The sequence below is a fragment of the Dipodomys spectabilis genome, unplaced genomic scaffold (genome assembly GCF_019054845.1).
Source record: "Dipodomys spectabilis isolate Male_0828 unplaced genomic scaffold, ASM1905484v1 ptg000458l, whole genome shotgun sequence".
Lineage (NCBI taxonomy): Eukaryota > Metazoa > Chordata > Mammalia > Rodentia > Heteromyidae > Dipodomys > Dipodomys spectabilis.
The window spans coordinates 1,354,846-1,379,075 of NW_024871135.1; the positions used below are offsets into that span (position 1 = coordinate 1,354,846).

The 24,230-nt window shown below is 37.6% G+C and overlaps 1 pseudogene; it reads left to right on the plus strand.

The window, feature by feature from the left end:
* The first annotated feature begins 19,985 nt into the window (after positions 1-19,985).
* On the plus strand, positions 19,986-20,082 carry LOC122098100 (annotated as a pseudogene).
* Positions 20,083-24,230: the final 4,148 nt, after the last annotated feature.

The following is a 24,230-nucleotide window of genomic DNA, read 5'->3' on the forward strand; positions in this document are numbered from 1 at the left end:
AACACTGAAAAAAATCAGTGTAGAATTTTGTACAGCTATTCAGACATCCATCCCTTACCCCCAAAGTGCTTCTTGAGCACTACATAATATTGTTTTACGTTTTATATTTTAAAAATTTGTACAGAGGGGCTGGGAAGGTGGCTCAGTGGTAGAGCACTTGCCTTGCATGCTTGAGGCCCTGGGTTCGATTCCCCAGCACCACATAAGAAAAAAAATCCGGAAGTGGCGCTGTGGCTCATGGTAGAGTGCTAGCCTTGAGCTGAAGAGCTGAGGGACAGCGCCCAGGCCCAGCGTTCAGGCCCCACGACTGGACCAAAAAAAAAAATTTGTACAGAGGGGTCACAGTTACATGACCAAGGTAATGAGTACATTTGAGCATTATTGCCTCCTCGTTTGTTTTTCCCCTACCATCCCTTACCTCCCATCTTCACAACTAACTTCCCTGCTGAGGTCAGTGACTTACTTATTTATTTTTGGCTTGGCATGGGGTTTGAACTCAAGTAATGGCAACTCTGCGCTTTCCGTCACATTTCTATGATTCATCAAGACTCTGAGTTCTAATCCCAGGCTAGGAAAGAAAACTGGCAGAAATACCAAAGAGCTTTATTATTTCAATTTCATTAGTTAGTTAGTTAATGAATTAATTAGTTAAGTAATTTTGCAACCACGGGGCTTGAACTCAGGTCATGGCAACTCTGACTCAGCTTCACTCTCCCTAGGATGGGGTGCAGCCTCGGGACCCAAAGTTGATCCTGGGACCTTAGGCCCAGATGGCTTGTGGAAGGAAAAAAAAGCAGAACAGCACAAAATGTGGGGAGCTGTAGAGGGCTCAGGGTTTTAAAATTTTTTCTTTGCTTGCTGACCACCCTGGGTCTGAATGACATGGTTTCAAAGTAGACCTGGCCTGCCATTGCTGATGGCTGGCAGGCTATCAGGGAAGCCATAAACCAACATGTCAACATAAGCCCTGGGTTCAAATCCTAATCCTTACACTTACCAATGGCAGGAGATCACAAGAGACTCATTCCTATGCATAAGAATACAGATTGAAAGAGTAGTTCATGCATTTGTCAAGTCTAAAATTGGATGCAATAATCCTAGGATGCTGATTGACCTTAATTGTTTATTAAGCATGAAAAGAATTATATTGTTTCAATGGAGATATAATAAATACCTAAGAGTTGGTAGAAACGTAGTAGATGCCATTCAGTCATAGATAGACAGCTCTGGAAGTCTTTAACAATATTTATTTATTTGTATGCCACCCTCTGCCTATCTATGTTTTGCTGTTTTGGCCAAACTTGGGGCTTGATCTCAGTGACTGGGAACCAACTTGGCTAGAGGTTTCCATGCTCACACTCACCCAATCATGAATTGGGCCTGCTAGGCCTTGAGTTCAGATCTCAGCATGGCCAAAAATTTAATCTTTGAGTAAGAAGCCGAGTGTTACACATGTTTTCCTTTTCTGGGAGAGTCCGGGGTGTCAGGCATGATGGAGAACACATCTACAAATCTAGATGGTATGTGATACGATGTAAACAATGTAATAAATGTTATAGGTGTCATCAAAGTCAATAAAATAAATCGTAAATAAATGAATAAAAAAAGAAATAAACCGAATAACTACACTAAACATGATATGGACTGAACATCTGTATGGAAGTATAAATCCTAACACACTAAACACGGTATCTACTGAATATCGGTATGGAAGTATAAATCCTATCTTTAAAATCTATACAAGGAGTTTGTTTTCCCTGCCTGAAGATTGAATTCAGCCCATCCCCATGAGAAAGCAATGGCGGGAAATCCTGAGATACTGGTTTCTCGACCAGGAAAAGTCATGAAATTCGATCGATCTCATCGAATGAGTAGTTCATGCATGATGTGACTAGGAAATGATAGGCAAGACTCATGGGGTTTCGCTTATTTTTAAAGCAGTGTTGATTAAGCATGACAATAATCATCACAGTCATGAAATGAAGGCATCTGGAAAGATCCAAGAATCAGTAGACACATGGTAGATTGGATTCCATCACAGATTATCATCTCTCCTACTCTATACAAATGTGTACTTATTTGCATACTATCTACAACTTATGAATAGATGACTGTTGTGTGCCCTCCCCTGACATCCCCACCTGGGGGTCTATCTCAGGTCCTGGGAACGACCTTGCTCCTTAGTGACTCACAGGCTGGTTTGCTCACATAAACCAATTCCTCAATTGGGTCTGGTCTTCCCCGAGTTCAAATCCCAGCAGTGCCAAAATATGCATCCTGATGTCAGAAGCCAATTGTTGCACGTGTGTTCATTTCCTCTGCAAGTCCTGGGTCTCAGATAGGATTAAGAATGCATTGGCCAACCTGTGGCCATGGGAATAGGTTGTTATCATGTGAGCCCAGTTATACCTGTCATCATACACTGAAGAAAATACACAATACATCCATGAATAGAATACAAATTAGAATAACTACACTAAATGCACAATACAGTCCACACACGGATTTGAATATACATCCCATGTTTAAATGATGCCTTCTGGACAATTGTGGCCCCCCTGGTGCTCGATATCTGTTCTTGGGAACCGACCAGCTCCTTAGTGGCTCACAGTCTGGTGTGATCACGTGGACCCATTGGGCAGTTGGGCCTCCTAGGCCCAAAGTTCAAATCCCAGCACTGCCACAATTCACCCTGATGTGAGAAGCAAGTCATTGCACCAGTTTTCCTGTGTCGTGCAAGTCCTGGGTCTCAGCTAGGATGGAGAATGCATAGGCAACTCTATACTCAAGGGAATAGGTTGTCATCCAGGTCACCACAGTTATATCTATTATCCTATACTCAAGAAAATACACAGTACATCAATGAATATGACACAAAATAAAGAGAATGACTACACCGAATGCAAGATGCTGCCCATCCATGTATGGAAATATAGATCTTCGGTTTAAATGATGAATTTATGACTATACTGGCGCCCACCAGGGCTTCATCTCAGGTCCTGGGAACGGCCTACCTCCTTAGTGCCTCACAGGCTGGTGTGTTCACTTTGACCCATTCACCAATTGGGCCTGCTAGACCTTGAGTTCAAATCCCATCACTGACAAAAGATTCACCTTGATTTGAGAAGCCAATCGATCCACCTGTTTTTCTGTCCTGTGGAAGTCCTGGGTCTCAGCGAGGATGGAGAATTCTATATAGACAACTCTATAGCCATTCGAATAGGTTGTTATCCATGTCAGCTTAGTTAGAAGCCAAGTGTGAAACTTTTTTCCTTTTCTCTGAGAGTCCTAGGTGTCAGGCATGATGGAGAACACGTCTACAAATTTAGATTCCATGTGATAGGATGTCATCAATGTAATAAAGGGAATGAGTGTCATCATAGTAAAATCAATGGTAAATAAATAAATAAAACAAAAATACAAGGAACAGCCACACCAAACGTGTATGGACTGAACATCCATAGGTAAGTACAAATCATGTATTTACAAAGTATATAAATAGCATGTTTTCCAAGGCTAGGGCTTGAATTTTAGCTTACAGTACAGGCCTGACTTTCTTATCTTCAAATACAGTGAGCTTCCCCCTTCTTCTGCAGTGCTGCAGATTTACCCAGATTCTGAGTTCAAATCCAAAGCCTGGCAGAATAAAGGGGGTGAATTGCAAGCCAGGGAGCTAACCTCTTTTAATTATTTTTTGCTCAGCAGGGGGATTGAACTCAGGTTGTGGTAACTGCCACAGCTTTGATCACTCTATGCGGGGGTACAGCCATTGAACCCACAGTAGATCCTGGAATCTTAGACCCCCAGGCCTTGTGTGGCAAAAATGTACAAAAAAAATGCAGTGAGATGGCCTTTTTATGTTTTCTTCCTTTGCACGGTGACCCTCCTGGGTCTGAATGACACTGTTGCAAAGGGTACTTCACCTTGCATTGCTGAAGGTTGTCAGACCATTGAGGAAGTCATAGGTCAACATGGCAATGTAGGCCCTGATTTCGAATCCCAGTCCTGACACCAATCAATGGCAGGAGATACTAAGAGATTCGTTCCCATCCAAGGGAATAACAAGGTAATATTATCAATGTCACAGTTGAATGAGTTGATGGTGAATGATGCTCCTATAAAATTAGACAGCATCATTTCAGGAGACTGATTTTATTTAATATTTATGAAGCATTAAAAGAATACTATTACTTACAGAACGCAATAATTTCAGGATATTGATTGATTTACTTAATTGTTTGATAAGAATTGAAACAATAACATTAATTACATGTAGCATTATAAATACCCATGAATTGGTAGGAATGTAGTCTATATAACTGAATAATGTATAGACATCTCTGGCACTCTATAAAGATATATATTTATTAGTGTACTGCCATCTGCATGTCAATCTGTTATTTTGTCAACCGCTGGGGCTCAATCTCAGGTACTCGTAACTGCCTGTCAGCTCAATTTGCCACATGATGGCAGGCTGACACTCACTCATTCATGAATTAGGCCTTGTAGGCTGGGAGTTCAGATGCCAGTACTCCCAAAAAATGAATCGTGTAGTAAGAAGCTGATGGTGACACATGTTTTCCTTCTCTGTGAAAGTCGTTAGTGTCAGGAAGGATGTGCAATACATATGCAAACCTATATCCTATGTAATCAATGTAATCACTGTTCTACGTGTCATAATAGTCAATAAAATGAGTAGTCAACACATGAATAAAACAAAAAATAAATTAATAACTACACTGAATGCAATATGGAATCAACATATGTATATAAATATAAATCATATATTTAAAATGTACACAAAAAGGATGTTTTCTAGTGGTGGACATCGATTTCAGGCCAAAGGAACAGACTTGAATTTCTTGAATTCAAGGAGGCAAGCTTCCCCTTCCCAGATAGTGAAACAGCAGGGTTACCTAGACCATGAGTTCAAATCCCAGTCCTGGCAGAAAAAAAATGGCACCTCCATGATATGTGATGCCCAATTCGTAGGTATTTCATTTGGCCTACATTTAATGAATGTGATTGTTTAAATGCTTCATAAAGTATTAATTAATATCAACCAGTGTTCTATAATGTAATTGTGTATAATTTTATCATTGAATCATTCAAGTAGTGCCCATTTAATCATGACAAACATCATATTCCTTTGGTAATCATATGAATAGAAATGAGTTTCATAGGATCTCCTGCCATTTGTTGGTGGCAGACCAGGATTCAAACTGTGGGCTCCAGCTCCTACCACTTAAATCTGAGGATATGTAACCCACAAGTCTGTCCAAGAACATCAGCAAAACCAATGATTAGCCAGGCATCAGTGGCTCTCAGCAGTCCTCCTTAAAACTTACAAGGCTGTGAAAGGAGGATCATGGTCAAAGTCACCCTAGGCAGGAAAGTCCTTGAGACTCCTGTCCAACTTGTGCCAAGAAAGCCAGAAGTAAAGCCGTGTGACTCTAGTGGTGGAGAGCTAGCCTTGATCAAAAGCAACTCACAGATTGTGCCCAGATCCTAAGTTCAAGGTCTGGGAAGAAACAGTCATACACAATAATCTGTGCAGCCATCCTGCTAAAGCAGGTCACTCTCTTGTCCCCAACTGGCTTGGACAGAGTTCTGGGGAAAGGGGGTGCTGTCATATTGACTCCGCCCATTCTGCCTGCATCACAGGATTCCAGCCACACCCCCATTGTTTCATTGTTCTTTCTAACCAATGGGATACAAGAATGGTGGCCACGCCCACATTCCATGCTGCTCAGTAGCACTGTGATTCCCTCCGTTTGTTGACAACACTACCAGCAGTTGAGGAAGGTAGAGATGGCTGAGTGGTGAGCAAGAGACTCCAGACCTAGGAGGAGAGGCCTTCCTCAGGCCCACCATGTGCCCGCCTGAGCCCCTGCCCCTCCCCCCTTCCCCATGGAGCAGCATTTCAAACCTGGTGCTTATGGGTTCAGACCCATGGATTCCTCAGGCAATGGTGTAATGGTGTGCCACGAGCTAGCTTGTGGCTCTGACCTGGTCCTGGCTGCCCTGTTCTCTGCTCAGGGCCTGAGTGTCTGTCATGCCTCTGCCATTGCTGCTTGCCCCACCTTGAGCAGTTGCCAACAACTTCTGCCAGCAACACATGTGAGCCCCGCACCCTGCTACTCCATATCCCCCTCACCTCTGACCTGGAACCACGCCTCCCCTGTGCCCCACAGTCTGGCCCACACACTGACACAAATGTGCCCCAGGGGTGGGGGTAGGTGTTGACCCGAGTATCCCACCACCATTCCCAGCGGCTAGTGTCCCAGGATACAGGGAGATGCAGGGTTGGGTGAAGAGTGGGTGCCACAGATCCTCTGGCCTGGAGCAGTGGGAACCACACAGCCTCACATCAGCACCCTTCCTCTCCCTGGTGGGAACCGAGTGGCTTTAATCAGAGGTGGGGAGCAGCATGTCTACACCTGCCTTCTGGGGTCTATTCCTTTTTTTCTGGAGATGGGAGATGTTGGATACAGAAGATAGACACCCTTGCTGTGTGAGCCCTTGTCTTCTGTGCTCGGTCAATCTTTCACCTGAAGACAAAGAGACACAGAGAGACAGAGAGAGGTACAGAGAGAGAGAGAGATCATCTTTTTCCTTGTACAGCCTGACTGTGCTCAGGTGCGTAATGAGTTGGCAAATTGCAGGTGCTGCATGAATGAGACTTCTGTCACCGGTCTGGATGTGTGTGTGTGTGTGTGTGTGTGTGTGTGTATGTGTGTGTGTGTGTGTGTGTGTGTGTGTGAGGGTGTGTGTATGTGTATGTGTGTAGAAGTGGGTTGTCAAAAGGAGGCTGAATGTTTTGGTAACTTCTACCTGCTATCTTTGGGGCATGTATGGGCTTCACAGATGAGGTCTGGGGGCCTGGAATGGTGAGAGGCGTGAAGGGGACACAGCACACTTAAATTACAAGAACAAGGGATCTGTGTGCAATGGAGCTGTGTACTCCCTTGGGCCTGGTTGGTGGCAGTGCGAGCTTGGGAGGACCTGGGAGTGCGGCCTGCAGGGGATAGTTTCCTAGGGGGACAGAGAGCAAGGCCAACACTTAGTGAGGATATGAGTTATGCTAGTATGGAGCGCAACAGCATAGGTCAGACTCTGGGTCTTCTCATCATGATGTCTGATGGGCGAGGCCAGCCCTATTTTAAATGTTGAGCTATGATCTTCAGATCTCAGCCTCCTGAGTACCTAGGATTATAGGCATGAGCATCTGGCACTGGGACTCTGGTTCTTTATGGTATATTAGGGTTTGACCTCAAGGCCTTAGGCTTGCCAGTCAGGTCTTCTACCATGCGAGTCAAGCTCTTCTGTCTTGGGCATTTCTGAGATGGAGAATTAATATATGCTCAGGCTGGGCCGGACCATGGTCCTCCTATCTGTGACAGGCATGAACCACTAGGCCCGGTCTTCTGTAGTTGGGATGGTAGACATATAGCGCCACGCACAGTCATTGGTTTAGATGGATTGTCCCAAACTCAGTCCATGGCAGCCGATTCTTGACCAGAGGTGAATCTCTGGGTTGGACCTTGACCATTCGACTTCAATCTCCTCATGTGACAGTTGTGAGGAAACAAGGGATTAATACAGAGGGATCTCTGGAGCAGGGACAGGCACAGAGGGAGGGACCATCTGATACTGTTCTTGGCAATTCTGTGAGCATATGTTAGGAAGATACCTGGAAAGATATACGATGGTGTGTGTTATTAATGGTGCAACAGGTAAGGGATTGTGAAACAAAACATGGCTCTCTTTCTTTATTACCCTATCCCCATGAGTAACGGGATCCTTCACTTTGTTCAGTTATGAAGCTGGGGAAACTGAGGCACAGAGAAGCCGGGTGACCTACTAATAACTTCCAGCTGACAGGAAGCTCGGCCTGACTTCTCTGCCATCCTTCCTAGGACAATGAGTGCTGTTCAGTCCACTTCTTGTGGTGGGAAGTCCACTTCTTTTCAGTCACGGGGCTTGAACTTTGGACCCGGGGCAGCTCCCTGAGCTCCTCAGCTCAAAGCTAGCACTCTACCACATGAGTCATGGCACCTCTTCCAATTTTCTGGTGGTTCTTTGGAGATAAATTTCTCACAGGTGTTCCTTCCTGGGCTGGCTATAAATCACGATCTTCATATCTCAGCCTCAATTGTACTTCAGCTTATAGGCCTGAGCCACCAGCACCTGGCTTAAGTGTAATTCTGACCTTCTTTCTTTCTCTTTCACTCTCAGGAACTGATTCAGTGCGTGCTGGAGGAGGTGACCCAGCATCCCCATGTGGTTGGAACCAAGGTGGCCCTCTCATTCTGGAGGTAGGCTGTGGGTCAGGAGCTGTCTCACTCAGTCTATTGTACCAGCTCCATGAGGTAAGTCCCTCTGTGCCCTGTCTACAAGGTGACAGTTATCCATTGTCCATCTAGCCTTCCTGGACTAGGTACTGTGGTCAATGCTCTTTTCTAGCAAAAATTTTCTGGTTAAAATTATGATACATAGTTACAGAATGAAAAGGTAGTGCATCTTAAGAAAGTCATTTAGGGTTCTGGGAATGTGGCTTCATGGTATGGTGATTGCCTCGCATGCATGAAACCCTGGGTTCAATTCCTCATAAATAGCAAAGGAAACACTGGAAGTGGTCCTGTGCCTCAAATGGTGGAGGGTTAGCCTTGAGATAAAAAAGAAAAGCTGAACCTGTTGCAACAATGAGAAGTACAAAATGTCATGTCAAAACCAGCTTTACAATGTCGGTGGGGGGGGGGGTGGGGGGGTATGATTGGGTGGGAGGGAGGGGGGAGGCTGGGAAGGGAGGTGAAGGGTAAACAAAGGAGGAGGCTGCAATGCTTGGTAAGAAATGTATGCATTATCCTGCCCATGTAATTGTAACCACTCTGTACAGTATGTTCTCAAATAAAATAAAATAAAATTAAAAAAAAAAAAAGAAAAAAGAAAAGCTGAGGAATAATTCCCAAGCGCTGAGTGTCAGCTCCAGGACTGCCAAAACAACAACAGCAACAACAACAACAATGAACATTTAATTAGTGAATGAAAAATAAAGAACCCATACTTGGAATGTATAATTGCTCCTTCCATACTGATACCTGACAATAGTCCCTAATTAACGTACTTTACCTGTGTTAGGATACTGTGTTGAAAAAATATTTTGTTCATTAGGTCATATCAATTAATGCCAGGAATGTGCTTAGATGTTAGGTGATTATTTCTGGAAATTCAAAGATTCCAGGCTTTTGAGTGTGGTCACTGCTAATCACAATGAGAAGGGTAGTCTAAGTGAGATTTGGAAACTCTTTTGGCAAGTCATCGCACCAAAAAGGCAGAGGCTAATTAACAGTTGTGACAGAAGAGAAGGAATAACTCCAGATGGAAAGAAAAAATAATAATAACTAAGGTATAGCAGAAAGCGTTCTAGGGAACTATTTTTGGTTATTGAAAAACTAGTTATCAACTAGGTTTATTCTTCATTGCCTTTAGCATTCAAAATATCCTAGGTTAGTTCTTAATCTCTGTGTGATAAATGTATCTCCTTCTATGCTGTTCTTTCATACCTGATCTCCTTTGCTTCCTAAAAATCTGTCTTTCTATATTTCTCTATGAACATTTTCTGATACTAAATACACCTACAAAGATGAAAGGGGATGCTAATATAAGAGTCCCATAGCTCATGAGTTATTAATATAACAAAATGGGAAAGGAGGACATATTTATTGCTACCTCAATTATTCTGAAAAGCTGCAATGTCACATCATTTGGTTCAGATTTCCATTCTTTGTCTACATAGTGACATTAAGTCTACATAAATGCAAATATGAGCCGGGTGCTAGTGGCTCATGCCTCTAATCCTAGCTACTCAGGAGGTTGAGACCAGAGGATTTTGGTTCAAAGCCAGCCTGTTCAGGAAAGTCCATGAAACACTTATCTTCAATTAACCCCCAAAACCCGGAAATTGTGTTATAGCTAAAGTGGTAGAGTGCTCAGTTGAGCTGAAGAGCTGAGAGACAGTGCCCAGGATCAATGTTCAATCCCCACAACCAACAAAAAAGTGCAAATATGGCTTTAAGTTTCCCCCAAAGGAATGTGAAGTCAATAGTAATCTTCCCAAATGATTTAGTAGTGCACCTACTTTGGCTGAGTTATTTGTTATGGCTTCTTGCTAAACATTTCTCTTCTTTAAAAATGGTCAGATATTAGCTATATAATAAACTTCATCTCATATTTCTTGGTTCAAAAGAGAAGTCCATACAGTTGATGTCACTTAGCTTTATTACTGTCTTAGTTCAAAGCCAACCCAGGGAAGAGAGTCTGTCAAACTCTTATCTGTAATTAAATACCAAAAAAGCCAGAAGTGGAGTTTTGGCTCAAGCAGTAGAGTAGTAGCTTTGGGCCAGGTGGGAAAGAAAGACAACTGTTCAGGGACAGGGGCCAGTCTCTAAGTTCAAGCCCCAGAACAAGCACAAACTAAACAAACAAGCAAACAAAACAAACCCTGGGTCTTTCTTTGGGACTCTCCTTAAAATAATGGTGATCTGAGAAGAGGCTGCTTTTGCTGATCATACTCACTGGATCTTGCTTTTCTGGAATCCTTATTGTTATGGAAAACACAGGACCAGAATAAAGGAATTGATAACTGATTCCTGCAACAAGAGAATCATCTCAGGAGTGAAACATCCATCCATAAGACACTTTAAAACCTCCATATCTTTGCTTCTTTGCAATAGAACACTTTTAAAACAAAGTTACTTTCTTTTGTTCTATGCTAGCCTTTAAATGGTATATTGTTTCCTTTTATAATACTCTCAACCGGAAATTTACAGACAAGTTTTACATGAGTAAAGGACACACTCAAAAAACTCAGAGACATAGTTTCCTTCAAGCCTTGGATTCTTTTCTTGTACAGTAAAAAGGAAAGCAATAGATAACTTCAACTTTGTCATTTCTCTATGTTCAATCTCTCTCCTGGGATCAGTTTCCACATCCATTAAAAGTTACTTCCATTTTCTTCCAGTAACAAACTATGGTGCTGCTCCAGGAAAAATATGAATGTTTTCTTGCTTCATTGAAATAGCACAAGGACACTTTTGGACATGAGGTAACATGTGTTTCAGAGCCAACTTAGTGAAGAGAAATGAAATTTAAATTGCTTATAAATGCTTTATCCATGAGAACATTTTGTTCAAACTTCTTATGTGCTCTGTAAATTAAGGTGAATTTTAAATGGGAAGAATGTTCTCAGATCATTTTTTTTTGAGTCTATATGCTGTGCATTAATTTCCCAAGTGTGCATGAGTTAACAGTAAGAGAAACAATAGCAATTATAGGAGAAAAAGAAGTTCTGTGTTTATGTATAAGTGTTCACTACAATATAGAAGACTCTACAAATAAGATAACGATAACATTGAAACAATAAAGCCAAGTCCAGTATGTAGATTTATGGGAGTGATATAGAGAAAGCATTATTGCTAAGTGGAACATGAAGCATGAGGCCACTCCTTTTCTAAATCACGCTTGCTATTCACCTAAATGTGCAAAAAGGAAAATGGAAGAATGATTCGGTTTCCAACGCAAGTCAGATATGGGAGAATAGATTTAACTGGAAAAAAAGAGTCCACCTTAGGAGAACAGGAATTATACTAGCAATGAACCTGGTGGCTATGATCACATTTCTTTTTTTCCTTTTCTTATATTCTTTTTTTTTTTTTGTTCGTGGCACTTGAAATATGGGACAGGTTGCTGTCCCTCCGAAATGCAGCTCAAGGCTAGTGCTCTTCCACTTGAGCCACAGTACCACTTCCAGTTTTCTGGTGATTATTGGAGAAATGAGTCTCCAGGACTTTCCTACCCATGCTGGCTTTAAACCCAATCCTCAGATCTCAAAACACCTGAGTTTATGATCACATTTCTAACAGTGTACACTCAGGATATGTAATGTATAATGTTCATCTATCTTTACATGAATTCTCAAGTTAAAAATCTGGGCTACAGGTTAGACTTTACACTCACAAAAGTGTTTGAAGTTTAAAAGTTGATACTCTTGGAAAAATAAAACCTAAGAATGTAAAGGAGTCTGGGAAGTTCAATTTGCATCCAGCTTGGACAGTATAGGCTTTGCGACACTACCTATAATTAACCAGGCAAAAGCTGGAATACCACTCACGAGCAAGATTGCTGAATAACAGCTTTAGGTTTTTGCATACAAACGTACAATCATACACATACACACAGAGGCACTTATAGGTGCACACAAAAATACACAAATGAAACAACGCTCAGAATACGTAGAAAACAATAGAAAATAGGTCTTGAGTAAGATTAGAATCAAGTGATAATTATTATTATTAGCGAGCCCTCACCTGAACTTTCCCCAAGAAGTTGAGAATATTACATTGGTACGGACCAGAGATTGTAAGAGAGTCAAACAATCATTATTAATGGGATAGGATCCATGGAGGAATGAATCAGGGAACCCTGCAGATGCATCTGAAAATGTTCATATCCTGTGTCAAATGTTAAAACATCTTTGAAAATAGTACATAAACAGTCTGAGCAGTCAGTCTAATGGATAAGATCAGAGGAGAATTTCAGAATTGTTAGTCTGTTATAGATTATATAAACAAACTATGGCAGGGCAATGTGCTACAAGTCTAGAATTCTTGCACTCAGACAGGAGATTAGAGAGTGGAATTACATAAGGATACCTTCCCTGGACCACGTGAATAATTTTGTCTCAGTAAAACAAACCAAACAACAAGAAAGGAATATACAGTTGGAAGCTTGGGCTAATTGTGTCATTATGTTTTGAGAAGTCAAGGTTCCTAATGAATGCAACTCATATATATCCTCACTTGTGTTTTAAATGCTCTCATCATTACAGAACATTCCTAGATGCAAAATAGCTCATGATTCCCATCCAAAAATTTGCAAAAGTAAGAAAGCCTCATTCTGTTGGATTCCAAATAAATGTTGAAAGATTACAAAAGCTTAAGTCTGGAGAAATAGTAACGTTTGCCTAATGTAGGACTTTGTAGACCGTGTTAAATTAGAATTTACATTTAAAATATATTTTTTGGTTTTGTTTGTAATTTCATATTCTATAGGATACTACAAAATTCTTTTTAAGTAGAGGGATTAAGTGAAAAATTCACAAATGATTCTGGCATTCTATTTGCCTAGATATTCTTTCAAGAGAGTTATAATTAGAACATAGTTAATAGATAATTCACCCAGTTCATGTATACCATGTTAATGTGAATAATCCAGCAGAGTTGCCAACAAATGGATGACATTAATTTATAAATTTAGAAAAATCAATATTTTAAGGGTTTGCTTTAATATGGTATGAACAGAGTAATTGTGTGACATCTACTTTCTTCTACCTATATGTAGTACAGGAAGCCATTTCCTTATTTATGTGCCTCTGTATACATGAAGAAAAATGCTAGGTTTGGGGTTTGTTTTCCGTTTTGTTTTTGTTTTATGGGTTCGTCCTAGAGCTTGAACTCTTGGCCTGGGCAGTGTCTCTGAGCCTGTTTATACTCAAGGCTCGTGCCTTACCACTTCAACCTCAGTGCCACTTGAGTCTGGCTTTTGTGGAGAAGTTTTTTGGAGATAAGATTCTAAGAAACCTTCCTGCCTGGGTGGGCTTTGAACCATAATTTTCCTATCTTTGCATCCTGAATATCTATGATAGTTAAAAAAGTATAAATATAAATAATATTTGCATGTGTTCTGATCTCAAGAATACCAGTGGAGGAAAAATGATGGAGTTGATTTTATTGTGGTGTTCTTTTCAGAACAAGGAGGGCCTCACATTAGCAGAGGTGTAGTATTTTTTCAAAATAGAGATAAGGTATTCATGATATGAATTAAGGAATTTAAAGTTGCCCCTTACAAGTTGGAAACTGTTGGGCTAGGATGACTTTATGGCATAAATCTTGGGATTGATGGTCATAGAAATAATAGCTTAGTCTGATAAACAATTGTTTACTCTTGAATTAATTATTACACATGCTTCATAGCCTTATCCTCTACCAGAATGTGGCTATTTTTCTGTTGACTTCTCAATCTGTAACACCCCATTAGAAAATGCATCTATTGCAGAATTACATAACATGCAAACAGGTACTGTTTTGAATCTCTCAGGAATGTTGCGAATTTAAAAATGTGTAGTTATTAGTCATACGAATTTTGAAGAACACATATATTCTGTCCTCTTAACAACTTACTTACTTTTAAAAGTTATGGGTTTCCATAGCATTAAATTGTTTTCTGTTTTAGAATGAGAAAGTACTAAATTTATTCTTTTTTGAAAAATTTGGCAATTATATTGTGAAAATATTTTATAGTTGGATAACATTCAAGTTGATGACCCGCTGATAAAGAAGGGGTAATTAATTCAAATTAGATGCCAAATAGTATTGATTTTTAAAATATTACTACATAAAGAATATTATTTACTGTGCCCATACAGTGAAAGTATATTTTACGCAGCTTATTTTTTTCAATTTTATTATCAAAGTGATGTAGAGTGGTGTTACATTAATTGTAAGGAATTAAATCATAACTTTTCAAACTTGTTAACACTCCCTCATTTTTCTCACAGTTTTACTTCACCCCTTCACCCTTCACAAGTTTTAATGTACGTTTCCAACATATTGTCTTGTGAGTATTGCTATTGCATTGGTTTTCCTTTTTTCCTTTGTCTCACCATTATGCTTTTCCTCTTCCCTTTGCTAATTAAGGTAAATATATACACAATACAAAATGAAATACAGCAGGGATAAACCATAGGGGAAAAACCCAAAGAAATCAGAAATCACATAGTTCATCAAAAACAACAACCACAAATGAAAAAAATCTGGTTCCATATATTTGAATTCATTTTGCTTAGCATCAGCTAATATGGTTATATATACGCATAACAAAGCCACTGGAAAATAATAGCTGCATGGATACTATATTATGAAACAGCATGTTAACTTTTTGATGGTAAGGGTGGAATTAAGATTGATGAATTCGTGGTTCTGAAAAAGGATTTTCAAGAGTTTTAAAGTTATGACAGGTAAATTTTAATTGTTCAAAATTTTAACAACTTAGCCTATTAAGAAAATTTAAAATTGCCTGGAAGAATAGGCTTTCATGCAAAGAAATCCAAGGAAACTTAGTAGAGAGGAAGAAATGTGGATGAAGATGGCTCTTTTTCACACTAAACAATCTGACCTCAGAATCCTTGCTGTAAGTCCTGTAGGTTCCCTTGGAATTGTCTTTACCCAGGAACTATATTCTCACTGTTTGAAACAAGGTTGTATTGCAATTTAAATTCAAAGTTCTTAAAAAAATGAGGCTTCAAAATTTGTGAATTTACCTTTAATTTCCAAGCAGTTATTCTCTGAAAAAGATAATTTGAGTCAAAATATTTAGGGAGAAAGTGCCCTTCATAATGGAAGAAGGTGTTGGGATTACACATTTCTGTTTGTAACACTTTCCACAATGTCTTTGGACGTAAAGCAGTGAAACACAGAAAAAAATCTGATTGTATACTTCAAACCAATGATTTCACATTTCTAAGTGACTCACAAAAAATAATATCCTTATTAATATCAGATAGTGAAGACTTCTGTTATTACATATGCCAAAAAGTTCAGAAAAGAATTGAGCAAATGGAAATGTTAATTTAAAAAAGTTTTCTTAGAAGCCTTAGCTAAGTGTACTGTCTTCAGCAGTGAAGGGAGGTCAAAACTTTTTTATATAAATTGTGTTAGTATTTTTACTCCCTAAAGTGATTTTACAGAGCCCATTTAGCTCACTACAATGCAGAACTGATTGAATGAAGACATGAAAATAAATTCCACATCCAAATGAGGCAACTTAAAGAGTTTTAAAAGAGAAATAATGAAGATGTAGCAGTGGTGGAGTCCATATAGTCCTTCAGGTTCACTAGACCTGAAGCCAAGAAGCTGTGATTAATTAGAAATCCGGCAAGAGCTTAGAGGAGGACATAGAAGTAGGACATAGAAGCATTGTCCTTTTGTAACAGACACTGTCTTCCAAGGTATGGGTGATTTAACTCTATTCTCCTCCATACATCTTGGTGAAGAAATGCAAGACCAAGAAAAAAATAATCTATAGAATTAATTTTGCATGGAATAACTTCACTGTTCCTGATATGGTATCTCAGGAGAATCTTAAGAGAGAAGATAAAAGTGCAGTATTTTTTGGTTTCCTCTAAACATCTTGTTAGCAAAATATATCTTTGAGATTAGACAATTCTGATTGAACCAACATGTGATGGAGTACTTAATTTTGAATTTAGACACAAGAAGTCTTTCAAGGTAAAAGAAAAAATATAGCCAAATATTTGTGATCACAGCTTCTTGGACAGTTTTCTGGAGACATTGTTTTACATTAGATTTCTCCTCATTAACATATATGTTGTTTCATGGCAACCAAATGCAAGAGGGAAGTTTAATGGACTCACTTGGCCAATTAAACAGCATGAAAGAAGCAAAGGGCAAATAATATTTAATGAATTACTTTGACGACCAATTACTTTGCCAGAAGAAAGAAGGAAAAATATAATTCAAAATCAATTGACTTAAAATATGAAGAAAGAGTAGTGAAGAGAGATTAGAGAAAATAAAGGATTGTTTTCTCTCCAGTGGAGTAATGGGTTCTTGATCTTGTTTCTTCTATTCTATCCTCACAAGCTACCAAGTGTGTCTCAGGATTGGATTATCCAGTTTGACAGAAAACTCTTAGAAGAAAGATACTATTTGCAGCAGATGTAGGTGATTTATAACCTTAGATAATCTATTTAATTCTGTTTAAATTTCTCCCCTATCCCAAACTTCCCATTTTGAACAGCTTTGTATGCTTTTACCAATACAGCCCTACTTTAACTGATTAAAATTTTGAGATGTCATATTCATACTCTGTAGAGATTGTTGTTAGGTTGTAATTTTTGTGTGCTTTTGTTTCTTGTTGTGTTTTTAACTGAATTTTAAAAGGTTGTGCAATTGTGTTACAATTAAATATATCCATCTAATTGTCTAATGCTCCTAGATTAGAGTCATTCTTTCCATCATTCCTCACCAACCCGTTCTCCAAGATTTATTTCCAATTTACCACTTCCTTTATCATATGTGCACATTGAGTATTCTAACTGTACTTGCCACTTGTTCATTATTCATTCATTCTATGTCTTTACTATAATTCCTCTCTGGTTTCAACTTCCTGATTGTCATTCTGTTAAACTGTGTATTAATACTTTGAAAGGTTTATATACATTCCATGGACTTTCAATCCTGCATATTCTTGAACTATGTCAGCCTATATTTCCATAATTGATTCATCTGCAGCAACAATTTGCAAGACTGGAGACGTGAAGCACCTAAACATGATTTTATTCTCATTCATTTAGAAGATTAATCTTTAGTCGAAAAGAAAGTTAAAAACGGATTAGAATGTATTCTTAACTACGAATTTTTATAAATGGCTTTGTACAATGGTGAGATTCTTTTATTTTACATGGAATAATATTTTCTACTACCTATAAGTTTTGGAAAAAGAAGAAAATTGACTTTATTCCTAGAGAGGAATATGTTAGAAATAGAAGACAGATATTATGTTTGTCATATCTCAGAAGAGTACCGATATTCAAGACTTGAAGTCACATTTCTTACTATGTTAGACAGAGGGAAAACATAAAATAACATATGATAAGGCAACTATTTTTGACTTTTTAAAATGTAACTTATTAAATGATGTAATTTATTAGCTAATGTTTGGGTTTGAAATTTAGGAGGCTGATCTATTTATCACATTTCTGGAAGGCCCTTACTGAAAAACACAAATTGTGGGTTGTACTATTTCTACACTTTAATGAAAGGTTGAACGTGTTTTGCATTTGTGTTGTGTAAATAATTCAATTCTATTGTAACTTGTTCCCTACACTTGAAAAACTTGTAATGTCACTAAGTATCATCAACTTGTCAAATGTTATTTTGGCGAATGTGATTTTGAAAAGTTTATTTGAAAAGGAATACACTTTTAGGAGATTCAATGTAGATTATCATTGGTTTGAGAGTGACATTTTTATACCACAGAACCATGTTGTACTGAAGTCCCAGTGTTTTGAAGCACTTCTTAGTGCTTCAAATATTTTTTTCTGAATTACATTTGACCTCTAAGTCAAGTTTTCTGGGCTTTGGTAGATCAGTTATGGATTTATCCTTCCAGGAACTATTTTTTGGCCAATTTATGTTGGAATAAAATCTTTCATTAATCATAGGCGTGGGGTATTAAAAATAATCTTATGACACTTTGTGAACTTGTTCACTCATATGGGCTGGTCATCTGTAAGTTGAATGTTTGAATTACAGTACTTTCTCTCAAATTTTGTGATCTCATCCTTCATTTTAAATTGCCTTGCATTTCACAATTGCTTACTGCTAATTCCTGCATCTCAAGGAATTGGGGCCCTGAAATGTAGGAAATGAGAAATTGAGATGGGTATTCAATTATTTGTGTTGACATGTTGCATGGGCCTTGGTGGGAAGACTTGCCCCTATTATCTGATGATGCAGGCAACTGGGACCTGGGATCCTAGGACCCATGGTTACTGCAGAAGAATAATATTTTTTAGACATCTTAGGAAAATTTGGGCATAATCAGTAGGAATGCTTCAGAAATATGGAGAAAAACAGCCTGGGACAAGAGAGTTAAAACAGTAAACAGAGCAGCAGAGTAAAATCCATTATAGATTAGAGGAAAAGACTGTTTTTTACCATGTGGATTCAGAAGACCAAGAACAGTTACAATGTATCACAAGTTTATACTAAAAACATTGCATTGATACTTTTTATAGTCTAATATATATTTTAAACCTAATTATTTATATTCCAAATCTATTTCTTAGAATAAATAAGTATCAATTTATTTGTCCAATTATCAACTAATTCCAGTAAGTTTCACTGTGTGAAATATAAAATAAGCACATATAAATATAAAATATATAACTATATATAATATAATTAAAAGACACGTGTGTTGCATTGTTCTGTTGTAGTTACTGTATCAAAGGCAACTTTGTTTTAAAGTATTATTCCATTATCTCTACCTCAGTGTTTGATAGAGTTAGACCTAAAACTTTACCATTTGTAGATTTACAGCATGGAGGCAATAGAAAACACTGTGATTAAAACATTATCAATTTAATGCCTAATAATGAGGAGAAATATATGGACTTCTGAAAATATTTGGTGATAAAAAGGCAGTAGTGTAAGTTCCTGCCTGGTTGGATGGTAGACAGGCCAGGACATTAAGTAATCATGCATACCAACAATTTTTTCACCTTCTTGGCTTTAGCTACTTTTGAAATGGAAGGTATAATAAACAATTATATTTTGATAAAATACCTTCTAGTCTGAACAGTTCTGTTTGAACTGTTCATCTCTCCATGATCCCTTGTAACCAAGATTAGTTTTGTTCCAGTAAGACAATCTATGCTGTCAGGGTAAGATGTTCTGGTTGGTCTGTTCCCACATGGAAAAAGCGTAAAGGCTCAGGTAGACATTTGTGCCAGTAACACCTCATTTGGGAAAATGTCAGCTGAAGAAGTTTAGAAGTAGCTCTCAAGCAACGCTTACTTTGAATCCATTAGGTCCACAAAGCTAATTCAGTTGGATAAATAAATACTTGAAAAAGCCATCACTTTTGGACCTATCTATAAATAATTGAGAGTACGATCAAATTCCAAATCAAAAGACTTAAGATAGTCATTCACAAAAAAATTTGCAAATGTGAGTAATCAACTGATCAATATAATTTTTTCCACTATTCACAGAATTTTAGGGAAATAAGACCGATAGCATTGTTAGGAACAATAAGGTTTCCTTGTTACAAGTAGGCACCCATAGGTATAAGCCTGTATAAAGATTGCTTCATTAACTACATAATTTAGAGGATACTACATGCTTCAGCAGCATGTATACTCAAATTACAATACAGATATTAACATGGCACTTGCACAAGGATAATATGAAAATTTGAGAAGTATTCCATATTTTTCATTCTTCAGATGCAAGAAATGAAAAACAGTTATTAAAAAGTTGATTACAAAATTACAAGTATAACAATACACACAATTCATATAATTAAATTTAGTTTGACATCAGTGTATTAAATCTTCACCTCAGATAGGCGTTTACATAACATAAACTTTACAAAAATTTTCAAATTAGACAACATTGTCATTTTATCCCAAAGAAAAATAATATTAAGACCTAGAAAAAAAAAGGAATAAAACTGTTTCTATATGGAATGCAATCGGAAAGGACATGCTAATGAACCTATATATTATAAAATAATGTAGAATTCAAAGTATATCTAGGAGAAAATAAAATAAATTATGAACATTATGCAAACATAGAATATAGAATATTTTAAAATATACATTTTCATGCAAGCACCAGAAATATTTTATCTTCTGTACTACTCATTTCAACAGGTAAGTTAAAATTATTTCTGATTAAAAAATCACAAACCCTGAAGAAATCATTGTACATGTATACAAAAACTATTGAATACATTTTGACATCCAATGCAGGCAATTCACTTGGAAGAATTCTGCGGAATCCATGAATTTTTACAGTAAAATATTGGTGTTGCCAGGCACTGGTGGCTCATGCCTATAAACCCTAGCTACACAGGAGGCTGAGATCCGAGGATCATGGTTCAAAGCCAGCCTGGGAAGGAAAGTCTGTGGTACTCTTATCTCCAATAATCCACTAGAAAACTGGAAGTGGAGCTCTGGCTCAAGTGGTAGAGCACTCATCTTGAGCTGAAAAGCATAGGGATAGCTCCCAGGCCCAGGGTTCAAGCCCCATGACGGACCAAAAAATAAAAAAAGATATTGCTCTTAGGACTTAGGTGAACAATTTGTGCAGCCTTCCAAAACTTCATAGAGGTAATGATACATACTTATCTTTTTGGCAATATCAAATGCAGTTTCTTCTATGTTGTTCTTCAGGCCTGGTTTTATATAATGGTTCAAAAGAAGGAGATCCAGTGTATCTTTGCTATCTCAATTCTCAGCAGCAAGATGTGAGGGTGTCAAAAGGCCTTCAGTTTGGGCATTGGTATCTGTATCATGATGAAGTAGGAAAGAAGCCACTCTGGTATTATTCCACGTATATGCACTATGCAGGGGTGTCCAGTCATCTACAGTTATTGCATGTGCCACTTGAGACACCAACTCACTGACAATGCCTAAGTGTCCACTGTAGGCTTCTCGATGAAGAGGGGTATACTCTTCGTCATCCCTACTATTCACATGAGTGGCCTTTTGGGAAAGAAGTATCCGCACTGTAGTAAGCCGAATATTTTTGGCAGCCTAATGAAGAAACTTGCTTGGATCCTTCTCCATTTTTTTCTTGCAGTTGATACCATTCCTTACTTTTTCATGTTGTTCCTCATATTCCTAAGAATTTTCTAACCAGAGACTTTGAGTGCCAGTGAGAATGAGGTGTCCATGTATTTCCCTAATAGTTCATATTGTTTGAACTGGTCAGAAATATTCGTTGAATTTTCTGCATCTGTTTATTCACCATTATATGTTTTCTCTTTTTCCAATTTTACTATTCAAAATTATTCTAACTGGAGAGTAGGGAATTTATGGAGAGCAGAGGAAAGATGTTCCTCCGTATTCAAACATACACACTGAAAATGAGGACCAGTGATGTCTTCATGTGCAACTTATTCTAGGAATGAGAAAATAGGATCTAATGCCCTCTATATAAATGTTTTGGGAAATGGCAAAGCAAAAAGTGAAATGATGCAACCAAAAATATAAACGCAAAATAAATTAGGATAATTATGGAACAATCATATTATCCATGAGAACCAAGAAAGGGAGAGAGAGAGAGACAGATGTGCAGTGACCTAGCTAGCCACAAAATCTATGCCTCTGATCAATTTATAGAGCAAACAAAATTTTATTTTTTAAAAAAGATGGAAATAGAATTCATGTAATTACTTGAAGTTAGTAAATACATTTTTAGTAGCCTACATAAAGAGACATAACTTTGATCAAATTACAGAAAATCAACTAAATCCTTGATAATTCTAGTAACAGATCTGACTGAAATCAGTTGAATCACGCTTTTCCTGTACAATGAAGGAATAGGAGGGTAGTAAAGCAGCTAGAGAAGTCAGGGAGATGGTATCTGTGACAAAACTTTGTGGAAATTGGCATTGAGGATTTCTTACTCATGATCCACTTGCACTGGAAGCATGGTTCTGAACTATTGCTTGCTGATTCTGAACTACTGATTTGATCATTATATTCTCCAAGAAAAAAATGTGAATTGATAGTTAAGGACTACTAATACATTTTGACCTCATCACTTTCAATCATCAACATCACATGAAGACTATAGACAGGCCTACTTTTTAGATGAAAGCAAATGTCTTTTAAAAAAACAAGGAATGTATGTAGTCATGCAAAGGACTTCTATTTTACTAATGCCTCATGCATTTTTCTAATGTTGGGTACCAATATATAATGGATCTATTAGAAAATTCTTAACGCTCATATGTTCAATGGTGAGTTCTCTTACACTATATCATGGTATTTTTTGTGTATGGTCTTAAGAATAAATTTACATTACTAACTTGTATTTCTGACAGGACAGTATCATCACTGTACACCTTGCTTCTATACTCTCATTTTTAAATTAATATCTAAGTATGTTCATTAGATACCTATAGAGGAAAAAGTAGAAGCCACACTCATGGCTTATGTCTTTAGTAGTAGTTAATCAGAAAGATGAAATGTGTGGATTGTGGTTTGAAAGCAGACCAAGGAATAAAAAGTCCATTAGATTCTGATTTGAAGGTAACCAGCAAAAGCTAGAAATGGAGTTGTGGTACAAGCAGTAAAATGCTAGCCTTGAGAAAACTGAAACAAAAAATAAATACTGGGACAAAGCCAGGTCCTGAGTTCAAGCCCTAGTATTTGCACCAAACAAACGAATTAATTAATAAGGCAATTAATTAATTAAAAATAAATTAAGTGGTCACATGTGGAGAGGCAGATAAAATGTAACATGCGTGGTGATGGTTTATGTATTATTTTGTAATAAGGCATGTTATCATTTGTCCTAATCACTAATATTTTATTTGAACTTTTTTGTACAATAAACCCTGAATTTAGCATGCATGTATATGTGTGTATACATGTGCGAACATGTGTGTATGTGTATATGTGTGTGTGCTGTTGCAATGTTGCTTGCCAATGTGGACAGGGTGAGGCTGAAAAGAGCTAACTGTGTTGCAATGTTTTTATTTATCAGTCTTCTGTCATGTCATTTCAGTGGAACCACCCGTCTGTACATATTATTTGTCTAATAATAACGTCATCATAATCAAAGCATTTACAACATTAAGTTAGATAAAGAGACTGCTTTCAGCTCTTATTGTATGTTAGGTAAGAAGATACAGGCATAATTAGGTAGTAAGTTATTGCTGTAAAATCATTGTCAGTACAAAATATGTATTTGACTTCTTAAAATGTTTATACTTTTAAAATACACTCATGGAGTGATTTGGACCGACTTTACCAAACAGATATTACTCTCTTGTTAGTCCTGTAAAACACAAATTGGATAAACTCTTTCCGGATTTCTGTTGAAAATCACTTTCTTTGCAAGATCATATCTATTCTCACTAAGAGATAATCAAACCCATATTACGTTTGAAAATCCCATCTTATTGATTGAAAGTAAGTATTGTGGATATGCTTGTTAGATATTCCTTTCAAAAATGAACAAACAAAAAGCATGTGTCATGTCCAGATTGTGGACATATTTGAAAGTGTTTTGTACATGCACAGGGATCTTTACTAATGGCTCTTTTGTGGGAGTAACTATGGCAATTTTAACAAATAAGGCTTACATAACATCCCAGAGCAAGTCTTGCAATTTCTGAAAATCCTTTGAATATTTTAGTTTTATTTCAGTTCATTGACTATAGAGATAAAATTTCTGAAATAAAAATTATTAAGATCTGTAAATGTAAGTGGGTATATAGGCTTTTTTATGCATCATTTTATGAAAACCCAGTTTTTATGAAAGTAAATGGAATAGAATAAAAGAACGTAAGTGAATTGGGTAAGCTAATTATTAGTATAACTTTGTTTTCTATTAACAGTCCATTGA